The sequence below is a fragment of the Leucoraja erinacea genome, chromosome 4, assembly GCF_028641065.1.
Source record: "Leucoraja erinacea ecotype New England chromosome 4, Leri_hhj_1, whole genome shotgun sequence".
Lineage (NCBI taxonomy): Eukaryota > Metazoa > Chordata > Chondrichthyes > Rajiformes > Rajidae > Leucoraja > Leucoraja erinaceus.
Window position 1 is genome coordinate 36,846,181 of NC_073380.1, and position 22,825 is coordinate 36,869,005.

At 44.9% G+C, this 22,825-nt stretch overlaps 1 long non-coding RNA gene across 1 annotated transcript; it reads left to right on the forward strand.

The window, feature by feature from the left end:
* Window positions 1–7,779: 7,779 nt before the first annotated feature.
* LOC129696280 (uncharacterized) lies at window positions 7,780–18,365 on the forward strand. The gene is made up of 3 exons (XR_008723301.1): window positions 7,780–14,169; window positions 14,276–14,430; window positions 16,134–18,365. It is a non-coding gene; the product is annotated as an uncharacterized LOC129696280 (long non-coding RNA).
* The last annotated feature ends 4,460 nt before the right edge of the window (window positions 18,366–22,825 follow it).

The window sequence follows — 22,825 nt, forward strand, 5'->3', positions numbered from 1 at the left end:
GATGAATTCCTGTGATAATAGGGGATTGATCAAATGTCTCTTCAGTAGCTAAAAGGTGTTTCTTTGCAATTGCTGATGGTAATTTTTTTACTCGTGTGAATTTTAGTTGAAGCCAGCTTAGTATTGGAGATTTTTGTTTGCTTAGTCGAGGTAGGCTTTTTATTCTTGCTTTTTTAAACTCTTTTATTTCCTCGAGGTGTGTTTTTTAGTCGAGGCGGACTTTTTACTGGTGAGGACACAAATCTGCGCACTGATCAAACTGCGAGTTACTGTCATACCCAAAGACATTGGCGCGTCTACAAGCTTCCCACGCCTGGTCCAACCGTAGGTCTTGAAAGAGCCAGCGAAGGTAAGGTGCAGGAATGAGCTTTTGAGCCCGCTGGCAGGAGATAGTCCTCACCTGAGGCTGACAAGCAGGGTGAGTATGATCACACTTAGAGAATCATGTTTGTGTTGATGGGCGTGTTACAGGGAACAGGTTCAAGAATATGACTAGTAGAACAGAAAAAGAGTCACTCATCTGTTTAGTTACAAATCAGATTTATTGGCAAGAGAGAGAACAAAAACAATAATTGTCTTGGTATGCGCGGAGTCTGTTTTACAGCAGCACATCTCTCTCTCTGCCTCCATCCGTGACGCAGCCCGTCAGTGAATCCCTCTCGTACATGAACTAACTTATGGCTTTTTGGCGCCTGCCTTTATACTGGTAAGAAATCAGCTGTTAACATAACTGCCGGTAAGGCCTGGTCAATAGTGCTTCTCCCAAATTCAAGCTATAACCAATGACAGGGGATTGCATTCCAGCAAGCCCCGCCACCCTTTGGGAACAAAGCACTATCAGCTGCAGACTGGCACGCAAAGCAATACACACAGCGCTAAAGAGTTGGCGTACAAATCGATACACAGAACGTTACAGACTTTGTGCGCAAATCAATACACACAGCGCCACAGACATGGCGCGCAAATCGATATACACAGCGTTAAAGACGGCGCTAAATCAATACACACAACGTTACATACTTGGTGCGCAAAGGTAATACACGGTGCTTAAATCAATTCACAGCGCAACAGACTTGGTGCACAAAGGTAATACACGGTGCTGCCGGTTTGGTGCGCAAAGGTAATACACGGTTTAAACAGCGCGGTCGGCTTAACGTGCTGAAATTTAAACAAAGCCATCAGCTGCAGCGCTATGTGTTCTAAATATAACGTTACTGCCACAGCGCATTGGGTTTTAAACATAGCACTATGGGTCACTGACTGTTCAGGCAAAATTCTCATAACATAATGAATTCCTGTGCTAATAGGGGATGGATCAAATGTCTCTTCAGTAGCTAAAAGCTGCTTCTTTGCAATTGTTGATGGTAATTTTTGAACGTGTGAATTTTAGTTGAAGCCAGCTTTGTATTGGAGATTTTTGTTTGCTTTTTTGAGGTGGGCTTTTTATTCTTGCTTTTTTAAACTCTTTTATTTCCTCGAGGTGTGTTTTTTAGTCGAGGTGGACTTTTTACTGGTGAGGACACAAATCAGCGCACTGTTCAATCTGCGAGTCACTGTCATACCCAAAGACATTGGCGCATCTACAAGGGTAGGTATGATAACACTTAAAGGATCGTGTTTGTGTTGATGATAGTAATGATGAATTCCCGTGCTAATAGGCGATGGATCAAATGTCTGTTCAGTTGCTAAAAGCTGCTTCTTTGCAATGGCTCTGATGATAATTTTGACAGGAGGATGAGCGTCATATAAAACCAGCGAATATCTGATAATCAAGTCTCTCCTTGCCAGGGATGGGAACCCCCACCAGCGACTCAATACTGGCTAAAAGAAAGTGAAAGAGATGCCAAATGGAAAGAAAAGATCCAACCAGGAAAAACCAAGAGAGCAAGAGCAGCAAAACTGATGCAGCTCGTGGGAAAAGCCAAGAGATCACAGACCAGAAGTAGTTGGAGGTGGGGACAACATCAATGGGAAACCAAGTTGGCCGCTCGTGTTGCTCATTGTTCTATGCATTGGTTAGTCTTGTTTTTACTCGACATATGTTTTCTAACTTGATGTGCTTTTACACAAGATGAGTTTTTTTACTAGAGGCGGGGTCTTTAAGTTTTTTTTTTTTTTAAGTCAAGGCCAGCTTTTAACTTAAAATGGGTTTTAGTCTAGATGGGCTTTCTACTAGTTTTTTTAACATGTGTTTTTTACCTTTTTACTCGGTGCACTTTTTAGTCGAGGCTGACTACGCGGTGTGTTTTGTAACTACAGGTGCACAACCGTTTATCCGGAGTTCCGGAAACCGAAAAACTCCGAAAACCGGCCATTTTTTCCAGGATGTCGTCTGCACACCCAAGCTCGCGTTTGGCGCCAAACTTGACCCGAAACGACCCACGGTCAACCCAGGTCTGTACTACTGTAGCGGCTGCCTCCTCCCCTGACACTGGGGAGACACTTAAACATCTGTAAATCATTGCTTAAATGTTAGTCAGTTAGTTTGGAGGGCTTTTATGGGAAGGGGGGGGTGAAAGGGTAAACTTTAATTCTTAGTCCCCTACCTGGTCGGAGAGGCGGGGAGCGGTCAATGCCTTACCGGGTCGCCGTGCAGTAAGCTCCGCAGCGCTGTGGCCGCCAACTCCCAGCTGGGGCTGCGGGTGTCCGGCCGCGGGCGGCACCGGTTGTAGCTCCGACCCCGGCAACTCTACCCCTGGCTGAGTGGCGCTCCAAATCCATCGCCGCCCACGGCCGGACGCGCGAATGTTGGGAGTCGGCGGCGTCGCAGCAACATGCAGCGGAGGAACAGGAGCATCAGAACTCTACTACTGATTGTCTCTGGGAAAACCAAGGCATCACAACTGACCAGAAGTAGCTGGAGCTAACGCGATTGAAAATTATTATTAGTAATTTATTAGACAATTTGTTATTTATTAGCATTATGACAACGTAAATTGCAGGAACAGAAATATTCAAGTTTAGTTTTTACTGAACACTACATCCCTCCTCCAACTTATGGATCTGAGTGTGATTAGCATGTTTAATTTTTATTATCTCAACAAAACATTTGATGCTGTAATGAAGGCCACTGGTGATTGTAAAATTGTATTGTATTGTATTCAAATTTATTGTCATTTGTCTCAATTTGAGACAACAAAATGAATTTCCCTTACAGGCAGTATCATAAAAAAAAAAAAAAAATAATAATAATAAATAATAAAACATATTTAAAAAAAAAATTGAAATTGAATTAAAAAAAAGCACAAACACAGAAAGTCCACAACACAACATAACATAAATGGCACCAAGGTGAGGATGGCACCATAGTCCAGCCAGCCTCCCGTCCGTGTTCATCCGTGGTCGGGGCCTTCCGAGCACCCGCAGTCGCCGCCCCAGTTGGCCCGATGTTCAGGCTGGTGGAACGCCGACGCCGAACCCCGACGGTGAGCATCCTCCTCAGCGGCCCGGACCTCCTGATCAGCCGCCTCCCGCTGCCGGAGTCTGCAGCTCCTGAGTCCACAGCTCCTGAGTCCACAGGCCGAGCTGTGACTGTTAAAATGACTGTTAAAGATGTCTGGAAAACATTAGACATTTCATAATGCTTTTTTCGCGATGCATGGGACACAGTTGGTGTGTGAATGATGTTTGATAAAAACTGCCTGAATCTAGTGCCTGACCTGAGAGGTCAGAGAACTGTCGCCACTAGATTTGCTTGACCTTAAAAGCGCGGGAACATGAAGCCGAGAAGATAGAGGCGGTTGAGGTTCTATGAAATCTATCAGCCAAGTGGGTGACAGATGCATTCTGTTTAATTGAGAGTGCTTCAGCTATTTTGATGAAGATGATAGAAATAATGAACATAACGCAAAAGTGAGTAGAAATGTGCTTTCGGTTCTGAAATGTGTTGGTGGTGCAATGTGGTTCACAAATCTGATGGTTGATGGGAAGATCTTGAATCTGGAAAGAACGATTGTCGGGTTGCTGACGGGCCCACAGTGGGTGTCATAGAGAAGTTAAAGAAGAGGAGCATGTTGCAACGGTAAGTACAACAAATGCTGAAAGTGACACCTGAAAGCCAAGGGATCTCTGGTAATGAAGCCTATCCTTGTCAGAGGACAAACACCACATCCAAGTCAACACTAGACAAAAGGAGGAGGAAATGACCGAGCAGAAAACACACATGGGAGGAACAGCAGCATCAGAACCCTACCACAGATTGTCTCTGGGAAAACCAAGGCTTCACAACTAAATAGAAGCAGCTGGAGCTAACGTTGATGGGGAACCAAGCTGGACTCTTCTTTGCAGTGTCATTGGATTCAATATCAGGGCAAAGCCAGAAGAAAGATGTCAAATAGCCTGACCAGCTCTGAAAGGGCTCTGCTAGCAAGGCAGAATCTCCAGGAATAAAGCATCTATTTGCTTGAAGATAGAGCCATCACCAATTCAACACTGAACAAAAGAAACCACCAGTGATGACGAGGAGGAAAAGACCCAGCCAGGACAAAACAGGAGATCATGGGCATCACAACTGACGCTGTTTGTTGGTGGAGAAACACAAGCAAGAATGTTAAAGAGAGTAAGGTGTGCCGTCCAAGTGGATTCGACAGCTGAAGACGGGCCCGCGGTGGGTGCTGGAGAGAAGCAAAGATAGTTACGACAAATGACCCACTTTCATCACCCAAGCAAGAATGTTAAAGAGAGTGAGCTGAGCCCTCATGGAGCGAGGAAGATGGATAGAGCCAGCCAAGAGAGGACTCGGAAGCTGAAGATGGGCCCATGGTGGGTTCCATTGGTTGGATGAAGATGGGCCCTCGGTGAGTGCCAGTGGTCGGAGAGAAGACGAAGAAGAGCACGTGCCAATAGTAGTTACGAGAAATGCAGAACGCGACACCTGAAAGACAAGGGATCTCTGGTAATGAAGGCTATCTTTTGTCACAGGACAGAACCAACACCCAAATCAACACTCGACAAAAGAAAGAAGAAACATACATTGAGGAACAGGAGCATCAGAACCCAACCACGGGTTGTCTCTTGCAAAACCAAGGTATCACAACTGACCAGAAGTAGCTGGAGCTAACGATGATGGGGAACCAAGCTGGACTCTTTGCAGTGTCATTGGATTCACCATCAGGGCAAAGCTAGAAGAAAGATGTCAAACAGCCTGACCAACTCTGGAAAAACTCCAGGAATCTCCAGGAATGATACATCTTTTTGACTGAAGATGGAACCTTCACCAATTCAACACTGAGTAAAAGAAAGCACCAGTGATGATGAGAAGGAAAATACCCAGCCAGGACATAACAGGAACGCATGAGCATCATAACTGACACTGCTTGTTGGTGGGAAACACAAGTGAGGAGTTAAAGAGAGCAAGGTATGCCGTCCAAGAGAGGATTCGGCAGCTGAAGACTGGCCCGCAGTGGGTTCCGGAGGTTGGACCAAGACGAGTCCTCAGTGGGTGCCGGAGGACGGAGAGAAGATGAAGAGGAGCATCTGCCAATGGTAGTTATGTCTAATACAGAAAGCAACATCTGAAATCCAAGGGATCGCTGGTAATGAAGTCAATCTTTGTCACAGGACAGAACCCACACCCAAGTCAACACTGGACAAAATGAGGAACATATATGGGAGGAACACGAGCATCAGAACCCTACCACAGATTGTCTCTGGGAAAACCAAGGCATCGCAACTGACCAGTAGTAGCTGGAGCTAACGACGATTGAGAACCAAGCTGGACTCCTTTTTGCATCGTCATTGGATTCACCAGAAGGGCAAAGCCAGAAGAAAGATGTCAACTAGCCTGACCAGCTCTGGGAGGATTCTGCTAGCAAGGCAGAATCTCCAGGAATGATGCATCTTTGACTGAAGATGGAGCCATCAGCAATTTAACACTGAACAAAAGAAAATACCAGTGATGACGAGGACGAAAAGACCCATCCAGGACCAAACAGGAGATCATGAGCTGCTTGTTGGTGGGAAACACAGGCAAGGACGTTGAAGAGAACAAGTTGTGTCGTACAAGGGAGGATTTGGCAGCTGAAGACGGGCCCGCGGTGGGTGCCGGAGGTTGGGCCTTACCGCGGTGATGCCGGACAGAAGATGAAGAAGAGGAGCAAGAAGCAAAGATAGTTACGACAAATGACCCACTTTCGTCACCCAAGCAAGGCGGGTAAAGAGAGTGAGCTGGGCGCTCGGGGAGCGAGGAAGACGGATGCAGCCACCCAAGAGAGGACTCGGCAGCTGAAGACGGGTGCCGGAGGTCGGAGAAGGTGAATATGAGCAAGTGCCAATGATAGTTATGTCAAATGCAGAACACGACACCTGAAAGCCAAGGGATCTCTGGTAATGAAGCCTATCTTTGTCACAGGACAGAACTCACACACAAGTCAAAACTGGACAAAAGAAAGAAGGAACATACAATGAGGAGCATCAGAACTCTACCATGGATTGTCTCTTTGGAAAACCAAGGCATCACAACTGACCAGAAGTAGCTGGAGCTTATGCCGATTGAGAACCAAGCTGGTCTCCTCTTTGCAGTGTCATTGGATTCACCTTTAGGGCAAAGCCAGAAGAAAGATGTCAACTAGCCTGACCAGCTCTGGGAGGACTCTACTAGCAAGGCAGAATCTCCAGGAATGATGTATCTTTGACTGAAGATGGAGCCATCACCAATTCAACACTGAACAAAAGAAAGCACCAGTGATGACGAGGAGGAAAAGACCCAGCCAGGCCCAAACAGGAGAACATGAGCATCATAATTGACGCTGCGTGTTGGTGGGAAACACAAGCGAAGATGGTGAAGAGATCAAGGTGTGCCCTCCAAGAGAGTATTTGGCAGCTGAAGATGGGCCCGCGGTGGGTGCGGAGATTGGACTTGCCCCGTGATGGGTACCAGAAAGACGACGAAGAAGAGGAGCAAGTGGCAAAGATAGTTATGACAAATTACCCAATTTCATCATCATGGATTAAGAGAGTGAGCTGTGCCCTCAGGTAGCGAGGAAGACGGACGGAGCCATCACAGCGAGGACTTGACAGCTGAGGACGGGCCCTCGGTGGGTTCCAGAGGTCAAAGAGAAGACGAAGAAGAGCGAGCGCGAATGGTAGTTATGTCAAATGCAGAAAGCAACATCTGAAAACCAAAGGATCGCTGGTAATGAAGTCAATCTTTGTCACAGGACAGAACCCACACCTAAGTCAACACTGGACAAAATGAGGAACATACATGGGAGGAACAGGAGCATCAAAATCCTACTACAGATTGTCTCTGGGAAAACCAAGGCATCGCAACTCACCAGAAGTAGCTTGAGCTAACGACGATTGAGAACCAAGCTGGACTCCTTTTTGCATCGTCATTGGATTCACCAGAAGGGCAAAGCCTGAAGAAAGATGTCAAATAGCCTGACCAGCTCGGGGAGGACTCTGCTAGCAAGGCAGAATCTCCAGGAATGATGCTTCAGTTTGACTGAAGATGGAGCCATCTGTTTAATTGGCTATTTTGATGAAGACGATACAAATAATGAACATAACGCAAAAGTGAGTAGAAATGTGCTTTCGGTTCTGAAATGTGTTGGTGGTGCAATGTGGTTCACAAATCTGATGGTTGATGGGAAGATCTTGAATCTGGAAAGAACGATTGTCGGGTTGCTGACGGGCCCACAGTGGGTGTCATAGAGAAGTTAAAGAAGAGGAGCATGTTGCAACGGTAAGTACAACAAACGCTGAAAGTGACACCTGAAAGCTAAGGGATCTCTGGTAATCAAGCCTATCCTTGTCAGAGGACAAACACCACATCCAAGTCAACACTAGACAAAAGGAGGAGGAAATGACCAAGCAGAAAACACACATGGGAGGAACAGCAACGTCAGAACCCTACCACAGATTGTCTCTGGGAAAACCAAGGCTTCACAACTAAACATAAGCAGCTGGAGCTAACGTCGATGGGGAACCAAGCTGGACTCTTCTTTGCAGTGTCATTGGATTCAACATCAGGGCAAAGCCAGAAGAAAGATGTCAAATAGCCTGACCAGCTCTGAAAGGGCTCTGCTAGCAAGGCAGAATCTCCAGGAATAAAGCATCTATTTGCTTGAAGATAGTGCCATCACCAATTCAACACTGAACAAAAGAAACCACCAGTGATGACGAGGAGGAAAAGACCCAGCCAGGCCAAAACAGGAGATCATGGGCATCACAACTGACGCTGTTTGTTGGTGGAGAAACACAAGCAAGAATGTTAAAGAGAGTAAGGTGTGCCATCCAAGTGGATTCGACAGCTGAAGAAGGGCCCGCGGTGTGTGCTGGAGAGAAGCAAAGATAGTTACGACAAATGACCCACTTTCATCACCCAAGCAAGAATGTTAAAGAGAATGAGCTGGGCCCTCATGGAGCGAGGAAGATGGATAGAGCCAGCCAAGAGAGGACTCAGAAACTGAAGATGGGCCCATGGTGGGTTCCATTGGTTGGATGAAGATGGGCCCTCGGTGAGTGCCATTGGTCGGAGAGAAGACGAAGAAGAGCACGTGCCAATAGTAGTTACGAGAAATGCCGAACGCGACACCTGAAAGACAAGGGATCTCTGGTAATGAAGGCTATCTTTTGTCACAGGACAGAACCCACACCCAAATCAACACTCGACAAAAGAAAGAAGGACCATACATTGAGGAACAGGAGCATCAGAACCCTACCACGCCTATCTTTGTCACATGACAGAACCCACATCCAAGTCAACACTGGACAAAATGAGGAAAATTCATGGGAGGAACAGGAGCATCAAAATCCTACTACAGATTGTCTGGGAAAACCAAGGCATCGCAACTCACCAGAAGTAGCTGGAGCTAACGATGATTGAGAACCAAGCTGGACTCCTTTTTGCAGTGTCATTGGATTCACCAGAAGGGCAAAACCAGAAGAAAGATGTCAAATAGCCTGACCAGCTCGGGGAGGATTCTGCTAGCAGGGCAGAATCTCCAGGAATGATGCATCTTTGACTGAAGATGGAGCCATCAGCAATTTAACACTGAACAAAAGAAAATACCAGTGATGACGTGGACGAAAAGACCCATCCAGGACAAAACAGGTGATCATGAGCTTCCTAACTGAAGCTGCTTGTTGGTGGGAAACACAGGCAAGGATGTTGAAGAGAGCAAGTTGTGTCGTCCAGGAGAAGATTTGGCAGCTGAAGACGGGCCCACGGTGGGTGCCGGAGGTTGGGCCTTACCGCGGTGATGCCGGACAGAAGATGAAGAAGAGGAGCAAGAAGCAAAGATAGTTACGTCAAATGCAGAACGCGACACCTGAAAGCCAAGGGATCTCTGGTAATGAAGCCTAGCTTTGTCACAGGACAGAGCCCACACACAAGTCAACACTGGAAAAAAGAAAGAAGGAACATACATTGAGGAACAGCAGCATCAGAACCCTACCACGGATTGTCTCTTTGAAAACCAAGGCATCACAACTGAGCAGAATTAGCTGGAGCTTAAGCCTATTGAGAACCAAGCTGGACTCTTTGCAGTATCATTGGATTCGCAATCAGGGCAAAACCAGAAGAAAGATGTCAAATAGCATGACTAACTCTGGAAGGACACCAGGAATCTCCAGGAATGATGCATCTTTTTGACTGAAGATGGTGCCATCACCAATTCAACACTGAATATGAGAAACCACCAGTGATGACGAGGAGGAGGAAAAGACCAGGTCAGGAGCAAACGGGAGAGCATGAGCATCATAACTGGCGCTGCTTGTTGGTGGGAAACAAAAGCGAGGATGTTAAAGAGAGCAAGGTGTGTTGTCCAAGAGAAGATACGGCAGCTGAAGACGGGCCCACGGTGGTTGCCGGAGGTTGGATGAAGGCGGGCCCTTGGTGGGTGCCGGAGGATGAAGAGGAGCAACTGCCAATGGTAGTTACGACAAATGCAGAATTGGACACCTGAAAGTCAAGAAATCTCTGGTAATGAAGCCTATCCTTGTCACAGGACAGAACCCACACCCAAATCAACACTGGACAAAATGTGGAAGGAACATACATGGGAGGAACAGGAGCATCAGAACTCTACCATGGATTGTCACTGGTGAAAAACAAGGCATCACAACTGACCAGAAATAGCTGGAGCTAATGATGATTGACCAAGCTGGTCTCCTCTTTGCAGTGTCATTGGATTCACCATAAGGGCAAAGCCAGAAGAAAGATGTCAACTAGCCTGACCAGCTCTGGGAGGACTCTACTAGCAAGACAGAATCTCCAGGAATGATGTATCTTTGACTGAAGATGGAGCCATCACCAATTCAACACTGAACAAAAGAAAGCATCACTGATGACGAGGAGGAAAAGACCCAGCCAGGCCCAAACAGGAGAACATGAGCATCATAATTGACGCTGCTTGTTGGTGGGAAACACAAGCGAAGATGTTAAAGAGATCAAGGTGAGCCCTCCAACAGAGTATTCTGAAGATGGGCCCACGGTGGGTGCCGGAGATTGGACTTGCCCCGTGATGGGTACCGGAAAGAAGTTGAAGAAGAGGAGCAAGTGGCAAAGATAGTTATGACATGACCCAATTTCTTCACCCAAGCGAGACGGATAAAGAGAGTGAGCTGGGCCCTCAGGGAGCGAGGAAGATGGACGGAGCCGTCACAGCGAGGACTCGACAGCTGAAGACTGGCCCTCGGTGGGTTCCAGATGTCGAAGAGAAGACGAAAAGGAGCAACTGCCAATGGTAGTTATGGCAAATGCAGAAAGCTACACCTGAAACCCAAGGGATATCTGGTAATAAAGTCTATCTTTGTCACAGGACAGAACTCGCACTCAAGTCAACACTGGACAAAATGAGGAACATACACGGGAGGAACAGGAGCATCAGAATCCTACAACGGATTTTCTCTGGGAAAACCAAGGCATCACAACTGACCAGAAGTAGCTGGAGCTAACAACGATTGAGAACCAAGCTGGACTCTTCTTTGCAGTTTCATTGGATTCACCAGAAGGGCAAAGCCTGAAGAAAGATGTCAAATAGCCTGACCAGCTCTGGGAGGACTCTGCTAGCAAGGCAGAATCTCCAGGAATGATGCATCTTTGACTGAAGATGGAGCCATCACCAATTCAACACTGAAGAAAAGAAAGCACCAGTGATGACGAGGAGGAAAAGACCCAGCCAGAACCAAAGAGGAGATCATGAGCATCAGAACTGACACTGTTTGTTGGTGGGGAAACACAAGCGAGTATGTTAAAGAGAGCAAGGTGTGCTGTCCAAGAGAAGATTCGGCAGCTGAAGACGGGCCCACGATGGGTGCCGGATGTTTGACGGACCTGCGGTGGATGCTGGAGAGAAGATGAAGAAAAGGAGCAAGAAGCAAAGATAGTTACGACAAATGACTTTCTTTCGTCACCCAAGCGACCATCAGGACAAAGCCAAAAGAAAGATGTCAAATATCCTGACCAGCTCTGGAAGGGCTCTGCTAGCAAGGCAGAATTTCCAGGAATGATGCATCTTTTTGACAGATGATGGAATCGTCACCAATTCAACACTGAAGAAAAGAAAGCACCAGTGATGACGAGGAGGAAACGGCCCAGCCAGGACCAAGCAGGAGTTCATGAGCATCATAACTGATGCTGTTTGTTGTTGGGAAACACAAGTGAGGATGTTAAAGAGAGCAAGGTGTGAGAAGATTCGGCAGCTGAAGACGGGTCTGCAATGTGTTCCGGAGGTTGGACGAAGACGGGCCCTCGGGTGCCAGAGGTCGGAGAGAAGATGAAGAGGAGCAAGTGCCATTGGTAGTTATGGCAATTGCAGAATGCGAGAACTGAAAGCCAAGGTATATCTGGTAATGAAGCCCATCCTTGTCACAGGACAGAAAACACTACCAAGTCAACACTGGACAAAATGAGGAAGGAACATACAGGGGAGGAACAGCAGCATCAGAAGCCTACCATGGATTGTCACTGGGAAAACCAAGTCATCACAACTGACCAGAAGTAGCTGGAGCTAACGGCGATTGAAAATCAAGCTGGTCTCATTGCAGTGTCATTATATTCACCATAAGGCCAAAGTCAGTAGAAAGATGTCAAACAGCCTAACCAGTTCGGAGAGGATTCTGCTGGCAAGATAGAATCTCTGGGAATGACACATCTTTTTACCAATGAACGGAGCCCTCACCAATTCAACTGGTCAAAATAAAGCACATGTTATGCATTAACAAATAAAGAAATTGTTATATTGGCGTTGATATCCATTACAGCAATCAAATGGATATCTTGTCTCATTATGTTATTATTAGTTATAGGAAAGTAGACCATGATAATACAAAAACAATCTTTGTGGAGCAGCCATTGTGATGCAGTCTGTGGTTTAGAAGGAGTGTGTTGCTGGTGTAATGTGGGTCTAGAACCTGATGGTTGACGGGGAGATTCTGTTCTTGAACCTTGAAAGACCAGTCCTTGGGCTGCTGAGAGTCTTTTAAGAGGCACCATAAAGAGCTGCATTTTGCATTTTTAGTCTGGATGCCTTATTACTTTATTTGCTTACATATGTAGCCTTCATGTGAAGTTCAGACCAGCATTTTATCTTCAGGCTGGGGAGAAAGTTTTTGGTATTTAGCCACAACGCAAAGTGAGGAATGGTGACCATGATAGCTTGCAGGCTTGTTCTTGTGTGATGTGAACATAACATGTATTGATTAATCCATATAATGATAGGGGATGGGTGCAATATCTCTCCAATAGCTATAATCTGCTTCTTTACCAAGGTCTAATGATAAATCTGTCAGAAGGTTAAGAAGGTTATAATAGTTTGTCTGAGAAACCAGAGATGTGGAACCTAATGGATCCCCTGAAGAAAGGTTTTCTAAACTATCCCTGCTTTCAACCCAATAATCTCTCCCTAGCTGCAGCACTTGCAAGAAAATAGATACTTGAAATTTAACTCCAACATTGCAGGATGTCCAAACTTCCAGGTTCACACCCCTTGCCAGAAGAAATGTGCACCTGAAAGCCAAGGAGTCTGGGAATGAAGCCTCTACTTGCCAGAGGATAGAGGCGCAACCAAGTCAACACCGATTAAAAGTAGGAGGAAAAGGCCCAGCCATGAACATGCAGAAGCAATAGAGCCCTGACACTTCTCTTCTCTGGGGAAACTAAAGCATCACCACAGACCAGAAGGGGATGGAGATAGTCATTGGTGAAGTAGGCTGGTCTCCACTGTGCAATACTATTCGATTCACCACAAGGACTTGGCCAAAAGAAAGATGTCCAGGATCCTGACATGCTCTGGGAGGACACTGCTAGCAGGACAGAAAAATCCCAGGACACAGCTCGTTTCTGGGAAACCTAAGGCATCATAACAGACAAGAAACAGAACAGAACAGACGCCTCCCAGGAAGACACGAGCGGTGGGAAAAGCTGGTTGACGCATCCCTGTGACCGAACTCTGGGTCGGAGCTACGGAGCCCTCAAGAGTGGACCCGGCGACGATAGAATTTGGCCTGGTAGTTTGCGAGGAGGTCGTGTCAGCAGTCGGCAAGAAGGTTGAGCCGGCGGTCGAAGTGGAGTAGGGTTGGCGGTGGGTGCCGGAGGTCAGATGCTCCGCCGATAACAAAGGAGAATCCGGCATTAGGGGACCGCCAAGAGGGAAAATCAAAGAAGACTCGCTGCGGAGAAGGAAGGAGGACCCTGCGTGGGAGAACCGCCGAGAACTAAGGGGGACTGTCGACATCTGGCATCTCCAGACCTCAGCCAACTGCTGCCTCAACCAAGGGCGGAACGGTGGCGCAGTGTAGAGTTGCTGCCTTACAGCACCAGAGATACCGGGTTCGATCCTGACTACGGGTGCTCGCTATGGAATTTGTTCGTTCTCCCCGTGACCTGTGTCGGTTTTCTCTGAGATCTTTGGTTAACTCCCACACTCAAGGCGTACAGGTTTGTAGGTTAATTGGGTACGGTAAAAATTATAAATTGCTTCTACTGTGCGTGATAGTGATAGTGTTAATGTGCGGGGATCGCTGTACGGTATAGACTCGGTGAGCCGAAGGGCCTGTTTTTGCACTGTATCTCTAAACTAAACTAATTCACTGATTCTCTTGTGCCCTTGCCTCTGTCTCTATCTTCGATTTCACCAACGAATACGGAGGACATCAACTCCCAGTAACCTTCCTCCTCAACCCTCCTTTGCTGTCTTGGGCAAGCAGAAGTCACCAGTCGTCTATGTAAGTGTTAACATATACATTCAAAAAGAGATTTTCAATTAAAAAAATGTTTAATTTAGATGCCTTTACTGTTGATTTTGTTTTTAAATGTTTTTCTTTATTAAAGATTGATGGACCCATGCTCTCAGATCTTGGCTATCATGGACCTTCTGTGGACCAATGAGCTTAACCTGGCCAATCTGCACACTGACAGTTGCCGTCTTGCCCGAGGAGATCCAGAGCATCTGCAATGTTCCCTCACTCATTCCAACAAAGCCTCTGGTAAGAACAACCAAAAAGAGTAATTTATTCCTCACTGACCGTCTTTTAAAAATCACCAGAAAAAATGTATTCCCCAAGCCTGCCATTTACATTTATTTTGTCTGGATGTCCTATTTATTTATTTGTAGTGCTTCGTCACAAAAGATGCAAAGTTCGGGCTGGAAGTTCAGATTCAGGCTGGGTAGTAGGTATCACACAACTTAACACAATATGGTTTGTGTGAATCAATTGTACACAAGCTGACATTTTCTTGAAGATCTCAATTACATAAATGCAAGTTGCAAGCATCAAAGGTCTATATTTTTTGCTGGCCCCAATCATTAAATGTCAAGAAACTACACGGTAATTTAGTGCCACGGGAATCTGCAGATGCTGGAATCTTGATCAATAGACAAAATGTGTTGCTCAATGGGTCATGCAAACCTCTATGATCAGCCAACATTGTGGGTTGTGACCCATCTTCAGTCTGTTAGTCTAGCACTAGCAGGGGATATTAGAGGTAAATTTGAACAAAAAATGGCAAATGTTGGAAATAAAAAAACAAAATGCTGGAAAATTCAGCCCATCAGGAAACATCACTGAAGAGAGAAACATCATAATGAATGTTGATTAAAGAACAATCTGTAATCTTTTGAGATGTCTTTCATGAAATCTGTTGCTTCAGTAGATTTGTGCTTAATGAACGCATGACTTTAGGAACCGAACAGAGTTATTTAACTGGCTGCATCTGATATTTCACTTGAGCAAGACCAGAACAGACCAGCAACTCCTTGATTTTGTGCATCTTTTGACACTAGATGGTGCCAGAGTGTCTTTCCATAGCAATAATCTATTACGTTTATAATTGTGCACCAGCTAACAATACTTTCTAAATAGTCATGCAGCACAGAAATAGGCCCAACTTTACCCTGTCAACTAAGATGACCCATCTAAACTAGTCTCATTATTTGCATTTGGTTCATATCCCTCTAAATCTTATCTATCCATGGACAATAGACAATAGGCGCAGGAGTAGGCCATTTGGCCCTTTGAGCCATTCAATGTGATCATGGCTGATCATCCCCAATCAGTACCCCGTTCCTGCTTTCGCCCCATATCCCCTGACTCCGCTATTTTTAAGAGCCCTATCTAGCTCTCTCTTGAAAGCCTGTCCACAAGTATCTTTGAAATATTGTTATTGTCCCTCAAATACTTTCTCTGGCAGCTCGTTCTTTATACCATCCACTCTCTAAGTGGAAAAATTAGCCCCTCAGTTCCCTATTAATTTTTCCCCTCTCACCTACTTATGGTTTAAAAGATATGTGGACAGGTACATGCATTGGAAAGGTTTAGAGGGATATGGGATAAATGCAAGCAAATTGGACTAGTTTAGATGGGGCATCTTGGTCATATTTATTTCGAAGTTATCAAGAGAATTTTTTATGTTATGCTGACAATGTTTGTCTAGGGTCAGAGGTCAAGTATGACTGGTCAACCTCACACGGAAACATTTTTTTCATAACTCGGTTTTATCTTACAAACCCTGTGAATTTTAAAAAGCTAGAATGTTTATATCTTTAGCAGATGCATTATAGTTCTGTAGGTAGGAAAATAGCAATGAATAAGATTAATCTTACAATAATTTTTTAATGTATTAATTTCATGTGTGACATTTTTGGTTCACTTTCTAAACAATGGCCCATAAACTATTCTATCTTTTACAGCTGGGTTCGATCCAGAGTATGAGGCACTGCCCTAACCATTAGAGATGGATGCCATGTTGAAAATAACCTCAAGTTTTCAGAAAGTAATGGATGGATCCTGCTTCTTATTGCTCCCTCCAGCAAGATGGCGGTGGTATGCTTCATCCTCCAGATCACCACAGTCTGCAGTACCAAAGGGGAAGCTCATTATGATGATAGTAGCCGGAATCACCAGGACAATGGTCCAGACTTCCAATTTGTACATTGACATTGAACCCGCATTATTGGGTTAAAGCACAGAATGGATTTAGATTAAGGAAATAATATGAGCCACTGAATTCCATCATCACCAAAAAAGCATACTATCGTTTCTACTTCCTCAGAAGACAAGGATATTTGATATTAATTTAAAGACTCGTACCAACTTCTACAGTTGAACTGTAGAAAAGCTACTGCCAGGTTGTATCACAACTTGGTTTGGGAACAGCTTTGCCCAAGACCACAAGAAATTGCAGAGTTGTGGATCACTCCAGCACACAGACCAGACTTCCCACCATTGATTACATCTACACTTCACTCCCTTGGGGAAAACAGCCAACATAATCAAAGACCTTTTCCACCCTTGTCATGTCCACTTTTCCTTGTTGCCACCACAAAGAGGATATAAAAGCTTGAAAGCATGTACCTTCAGACTCGGGAACAGCTTCTTCCCCTGTTATTTGAAATCTGAACGGTCCTTCCAAAAACTAGGATACATTTCCTAATTTCCAACCAACATCATTGTGAACATTGGACTTTTTCCTCATAAACGATTATGCTACAATGTTGAGAAATTGTATGCTGCACTATGCATGTTTCTCCTCTCTCCACCAATTGTGCTTGTGTATGGCTTAATTGTATTTATGTACAGTATTACCTGATTTAATTGCATAGCTTGCAAACAAAAGCTTTCCATGTATCTCAGTGCACACAACAATAAAGCAATTTAAATTTGTTTTGTGAGCTGCAGTAGATGACTTCACATTGCCATATTATATTCCTTCTGTTATGATCTGGTCCACAGCTTGTTTCTATCCCTTTAAAACCTCTTTACATCCTTCTCACTGCTCAAACATTTCCCAAGTTTTGTATCATCAGTAAAATTGGAAATGTGATATTTGGCTTCCTCATCCAACAAGTTGAAGAAGACTGAATAATCAGGGTTCCTGTGTTACCCACCTAATTATTCCCAATCCTTGGTTTCTGCCAGTCAGCCATTTCTCAATAGCCAGCAGTATACTATACTAATCACATACCTTCTGAAGTTCTAAATGTACCACTGCCATTGTCCATTTAACCAACCATATCCTCAAATATCTTCAAAAAATTTAACACCATGCACTTTTCTAGATTAGAAACCTAGAAAGTAGGTGCAGGAGTAGGCCATTCGGCCCTTCGAGCCTGCACCGCCATTCATTATGTTCATGGCTAATCATCCAACTCGGTATCCTGTACCTGCCTTCTCTCCATACCCCCTGATCCCCTTAGCCACAAGGGCCACATCTAACTCCCTCTTAAATATAACCAATGAACTGGTGTACCATGACACCCAGGTCTCGTTGCATCTCCCTTTTTCCTAATCGGCCACCATTCAGATAATAGTCTACTTTCCTGTTTTTGCCACCAAAGTGGATAACCTCACATTTATCCACATTATACTGCATCTGCCATGCATCTGCCCACTCACCCAGCCTATCCAAGTCACCTTGCAGCCTCCTAGCATCCTCCTCACAGCAAACACTGCCCCCCAGCTTTGTGTCATCCGCAAACTTGGAGATGTTGCATTCAATTCCCTCGTCAAAATCATTGATATATATTGTAAATAGCTGAGGTCCCAGCACTGAGCCTTGCGGTACTCCACTAGTCACTGCCTACCATTGTGAAAAGGACCTGTTTACTCCTACTCTCTGCTTCCTGTCTGCCAGCCAGTTCTCTATCCACATCAATACTGAACCCCCAATACCGTGTGCTTTAAGATTAAACTCCATTAACTATTGCTCAGACCATTTGCCCAACTGATTTAGATCCAGCTATCATTTTTGATAACAATCGTCACTATTATACCACACACATTAGTGTCATCTACAAACTCTCAGTCCCAAAAGGCCACTCCATTACAACTTGCCTTCATTTATTGCCTGCTTAATTAGTCCATTTTGTTCACTTTAGCAAGTCTACGGCTGCCTTGAAATCCCTTGGGAAAGCAGCCAAGATTTGTACTGTTTCATTCCATAACTTGGAATCCAATTCACTTTGCGATTCACTTTCTAGTTCAAGTCCACCTCCCAAAATATTTGAGATTGTGCCATTGTTTTGTGATAAATGGGGAATATTTAGAAATGCTATCAATATCTTTGAAACTGTACATTTTTAGTCTGAGGTTGTGACTGTCAAGGAATAGGAGTAGAATGAGGCTGTTTGGCCCTTCAACTCTACTCGGCCATTCAATCATGGCTGATCTATCTCTCCTTCCTAACCCCAAACTCCTGCCTTCTCCCCATAACCTCTGACACCTGTACTAACCAAGAATCTATCTATCTCTGCCTTAAAAATAGACAATAGATGCAGGAGTAGGCCATTCGGCCCTTCGAGCCAGCACCCCCATTCAACGTGATCATGGCTGATCATCCCCAATCAGTACCCCATTCCTGCCTTTTCTCCAAATATCCACTCACACCCTCCATAGCCTTCTGGGGCAAATAATTCCACAGATTCACCACCCTCTGACTAAAGAAATGTCTCCTCATCTTCCTATTAAATGTACATTAGTTTTTAGTTTAGTTTAGAGATACAGCGTGGAAACAGGCCCTTTGGCCCACCGGGTCTGCTGACCAGCGATACCCACACATTAACACTAGGGACAATTTACCAAGCCAATTCACTTACAAACCTGTATGTCTTTGGAGCGTGGGAGGAAACTGAAGATCTCAGAGAAAAACACAGATGGTAGAATGGTGGATAAAAAAATCCAGCTGTACCTAATTCAGGGCTGCGTTCTATTCTCCAGTGTACACAAAAAATCTGGAGAAACTCAGTGCGAAAAATCTGGAGAAATAGCAACGTTTGCGGGCCGAAACCCTTCTTCAGACTGAAGAAGGGTTTCGGCCCGAAACGTTGCTATTTCCTTCGCTCCATAGATGCTGCTGCACCTGCTGAGTTTCCCCAGCTTTTTTGTGTATCTTCGATTTTCCAGCATCTGCAGTTCCTTCTTGATCACTTCTATTCTCCAGTGTTGGTCCAGCTGTTTTCTTTCTCACTCTGCTGTTCAGAGAGGCCCTGCCTAAGAGCAACTTCAGAGCAGAAATGTAAGTGGATGTGGGGTGCCTGGGCATAGTTTTACTGACAGCCTTTCCTCCCACACATTTTACTTATTTCCGAAGAAATCGTTTGCATCAGACACAACCTTTACAACCATCATGTGTGGAAATAACTGCAAATGCCGGTTTAAACTGAAGATAGACACAAAAAGCTGCTCAGTGGGTCAGACATCTTCACTGGGGAAAAAAGGAATTACTGACGTTTTTAACGTTTCAGATCGAGGCCCTACTTCAGACAGCCATTAGTTAGAGCAATGAGCACAGACATTATTGTGTAGGAAAGATCCGCAGATGTTGGTTTAAATTGAAGTTAGGCACATAATGCTGGAGTAACTCAGCGGGGCAGGCAGCATCTCTAGGGAGATGGGGTGGGGTTTTGGGTCAAGACCCTCAGACTATTTCCTGCTATCAGTTAATCAAAAAATGTATATATGCGCCTGTGTGTTTGTGAAGGTTGGGCTTTTTTCTCCTTTTTTGGATTGGGCTTTTTTTCCTTTTTGGCTTTTTTTCCCCTTTGGCTTTATTTTTTGGCTTTCCCCCCTTTTGACTTTTTTTGTGTGGCTTTCCCCCCTTTTTTGGGCTTTTTTCTCATTAGGCTTCATTTGGCTTTTTCTGACTTTTGGCTTTTTTTCCCTTTTGCCATTTTTTCCATTTTGCCTTTGCCCCTTTTTTTCCCTTTTGCCCATTCCCCCCTCCCCCCCCCCCCCCTCCTTTTTGCCTTTCTTTCCCTTTTGCTTCCCCCTCCCCCCCTCTTTTTTTTTTCCTTTTGCCTTTTCCCCCCTGTTTTGGCATTATTTGGCTTTTTCCCCCTTTTGCCTTTTTTGGGCTTTTGGGGGCTTTTTGCCCCTGGCTTTTTTTAGTGTTTTTTTTTTTCCCTTCTGGCTTTTTTTCCCTTTTGGCTTTATCTTGGCAATAATTTACAGTGCTAAGAGGAAATATCTAGGGAAAGGAACGTGGAATTGTTCTGCCAGAGCCAGTACAAACACAATAGGCCGAAAGTGGCAAAAACAGGAAAGTAGACTATTATCTGAATGGTGGCAGATTAGGAAAAGGGGAGATGCAGTCATTGAAAGTAGGCATGCAGGTGTAGCAGGCAGTGATGATGAAAGCGAATGGTATGTTAGCATTCATAGCAAAAGGATTTGAGTATAGGAGCAGGGAGGTCCTACTGCAGTTGTACAGGGTCTTGGTGAGACCACACCTGGAGTATTGCATACAATTTTGGTCTCCTAATCTGAGGAAAGACATTCTTGCCATAGAGGGAGTGCAGAGAAGGTTCACCGGACTGATTCCTGGGATGTCAGGAATTTCATATGAAGAAAAAAATATGGATAGACTCGGCTTGTACTCGCTAGAATTTAGAAGATTGAGGGGGGATCTTATAGAAACGTACAAAATTCTTACGGGGTTGGACAGGCTAGATGCAGGAAGATTGTTCCTGATGTTGGGGAAGTCCAGAACAAGGGGTCACAGTTTAAGGATAAGGGGGAAATCTTTTAGGACCGAGATGAGAAAAACATTTTCACTCCGGGTGTTGTCTGTACGTAGTTTGTGACCGCGTGGGTTTTCTCTGAGATCTTCATTTTTGGGATGTGGAAGGAAACTGGAGGAGGCCTACACGGTCACAAGAAGAATGTGCAAACTCCACACAGACAGCACACAAGGTCAGGATCGAACCTGGATCTTGTGCGCTCGTGAGATCGCAGCTCTACCAGCTGAGCCACTGTGCCTCCCAATGATCTTAGCAACCCAGTAACCTGACCCAACTCTACCCAGCCTCAACTCCACGCAAACCTCCTATCATTTTATTGGATTACTCGAACACACTATTAATTACCATCCCAACTGCTACGGCATGGAAGAGCCACATCAATGATCCGTCTTCAATTGCCTTTGAAGTTTCTGCCTTTGTGATAAGCTGCCGATTATGAAAAGTGCCCTCATTGTTCCCGCTGCTTCTAGGGATTAGTTACTTCTAATGGGAGAGGATGTATATGCAATAGTACTATTACCTCTACTTCCATGGCTACTCGTAGGTATTTCTGATGTAAACACTTCACCTTGTTCAGTTAGCACAATTATAATCGCATTGATTTTCTTGATTGAGTAAATGGAATGAGAATGGATGTGGGAGGAGAGGTAAGTCTAAATATAAGAATATATACAGAAGTAACATTTAACTTCTCAAACTTTGTGCAAGACCATGTCTATGTCTTGGGTTCACCAAAATAAGCATTATTTAGAATAATAGGAAATGTACACAAAGCAAGAACAGTGCAAAAACTCTTCTGATATTCTCAGTGTTTATTCATTTATTAGTGTTTTATGGTAGTGTTCGCAAATTATCCTTATTCCACACACCCATGCCACTCATGTGGCTCCCTTTCCTTGTTCGAGGGGTTTCTCCCAAACCAAGTGTTGCCTGTAATAATTTAAAAAAGTGTACACAAAGCAAAATGCAGGAGTAAAAAGCGGGCGGGATATTCTCGAGGTTTATTCATTTATTACGTTTTATGCATCGAGATCCTTCAAATTGCCCTTTATTCCACACCCACTTCTTTCTTAAACGTTGACTGTTGCTGCTGCCCTTGTTCGAGGGGTGTCTCACACCGTGTTGCCTGTATCTTATTTAAAGAAGATAAACACAAAATGCTGGAATAACTCAGCGGGCGGGCAGCATCTCGAGGGAAGGAATGGGTGACGTTTTGCATCGAGATCCTTCTTCAGAGCTGCCATTTTATTTAACTTGTCCCACTTCTTTCTTAAACTTTGACTGTTGCTGGGGCAAGCCCAATGAACAATGGGATTTGTTCATGTGATAAAAGAACAATGGGGACCCGTTTTAGCCAATCGCTGTGATGGTGCCTCGCCAATGTCGATGGGAACATGGAGGGGAATCGCTGTGATGGGGAGGAGAACAATGGACAATGGGGACCCGGTGTAGGGGAATCGCTGTGGTGGGGAGGAACAAAAGGAGGAGCCGGTGTACTTTGTAACTGCCAGCGTCATAGTTGGCTGCTATTTGTATAAATTGGGTATTCAAGCAAAGAATTTCACTGCCTTGTCACATGTGACAATAAAGTATTCCATTCCAAGTCTACTCTGCCATTCAATTATGGCTGATCTATCTTCACCCATTTAGCCCCATTCTCCTGCCTCCTTCTCATAACCCCTGACACCCTGACTCGAGCACCAGTTATGTCACAGGGGGTGGAAATCAAGACCCCTCGATGACACCTTATGCCCACCGTGGCCTTTTACACTGTTACCAAATGTTTATGATGAACACAGCCATGAATAAACAGCTGCAAACAAGCCAATAATAAATGGACGGCACAATGGCCCAATTGGTAGGGT